The following is a 1,634-nucleotide window of genomic DNA, read 5'->3' as shown; positions in this document are numbered from 1 at the left end:
CAAGGCTCAGGTTGTAATGGTTTCTTTTGTTACCTTTTAATACAAATAAGTCCATTCTTCTCAACAATTTTTTATTTATGAGTTGTTTCATATACTCCTTGGTCTATATGTTAAATATGTTTTATTTTATGAGATTTTCAGGCGCTATTTAATCGTTTGATTGTTAGTGAATGCAGGTTTCGAAGAGAAGGAGGAGCTCATCCGGATCAACAAGGCTGGACTACTACAACAACGTTGGGTTACAGGTAGGATCTAAACACTTGATTACTCATAGTGTAAATGCATATTTAGAGAAGGATTGCTCTTAATTGTCTTGTTTGTCACTAGAAAGTCTTAGGCTTCTAGGGAGGTTGGCTTTGTCCGCAAAGTCGACTCTTTCCGCATGACAAAAAGGTGGGGAGTTTGGCTGGGGCAGCAAATCTGTTAAAAGATGATGCATGTGTCCTAAGATGAGCTCAATGAGAATAGAAATCTCATGTGGAATAAAAGGGTAAAAGCTCATTTGATTTTGATTTTCAGTACGAATACAAATTGTGAAAGCGTGGCCTATCGATCCTTTAGATTTTCAGAATTTGAAGCTAGAGGTGTCAGAAAAGTTACCACAGGGATAACTGGCTTGTGGCAGCCAAGCATTCATAGCGACATTACTTTTTTATCCTTCGATGTCACCTCTTCCTATCATTGTGAAGTGGAATTCACCATGTGTTGGATTGTTCACCCACTAATAGGGAACATGAGCTGGGTTTAGACTATCGTGAGATAAGTTATTTTTACAGTAATGATGAACCACATCACAATAGTAATTCAACTTAGTACGATAGGAACCGTTGATTCACATAATTGGTCATCGCGCTTGGCTGAAAATCCAGTTGCACAAAGCTACTGTGTGTCAGATTATGATTAAATGCCTGTAAGTCAGAATCCATGCTAGAAGCAGTGCATGTCACTCTTTGACTATATCTCGACCCACAATAGGGGCATTGCTTTGTCACCCTGAGGGGCTTCTGTCATTTTCAAACCGCGATCGTGAAGCATCTTGGTCAGGGTAGCTTTGAAGTTCAATTCCAAATGGTCATTGAGAATAATCCTCTGTAGATGACTTAAATACATGATGGGGTATTGTAAGTGGAAGAGTGGCCTTGCTGTCACAATCCACTAAGATTCAGCCCTTAGTTTCCTTGATTCAGAGCTTTTTTCTTGTCACAAAAAAATCTAGACAACCCTCCCACTCTCGAACCTTGCCTTTTCGTCCAAATGATAATTTTTTATTGCTTGGGGGGTGGGAAATTTGGGGTTTCCACGCCATGATGGAAAAGGCACCGAAGGCTGGGAAAATTGGGGTTTCCATGTCACACTTCGGTGCCCAAAATTTTTGGGTTTCCATGTCACACCCCACGCCCAAAATTTTGGGTTTCCACATTGTTATGAAAAAGGCACCCATGCATGGGAAAATTTGAGGTTTCCATGCTACACCCTGACGTCCAAAATTTTGGGTTTCCACCTGGCGCGTAAAATTTGGGGCTTCCGCCTGGCACCCAAAATTTGGGGCTTCCGCCTGGCACCCAAAATTTGGGGTTTCCATGTCGTGCCCAAAATTTGGGGTTTCCACCCTGTGCCTAAAATTTTGGGCTTCT

The 1,634-nt window shown here is 41.4% G+C and overlaps 1 pseudogene; it reads left to right on the top strand.

Annotated features, from left to right (window-relative positions):
• Positions 1-356: 356 nt before the first annotated feature.
• On the top strand, positions 357-1,185 carry LOC149157304 (25S ribosomal RNA; annotated as a pseudogene; the record flags this gene model as incomplete).
• Positions 1,186-1,634: the final 449 nt, after the last annotated feature.

This window comes from Pinus tabuliformis, chromosome 5_2 (genome assembly GCF_031772625.1).
Source record: "Pinus tabuliformis cultivar Carrire ecotype Pingquan chromosome 5_2, CPIR1, whole genome shotgun sequence".
In the NCBI taxonomy this organism is placed as follows: Eukaryota; Viridiplantae; Streptophyta; class Pinopsida; order Pinales; family Pinaceae; genus Pinus; species Pinus tabuliformis.
The sequence above is the reverse complement of the archived record's forward strand: the minus strand, read 5'-3'. Positions and strand labels throughout refer to the sequence as shown.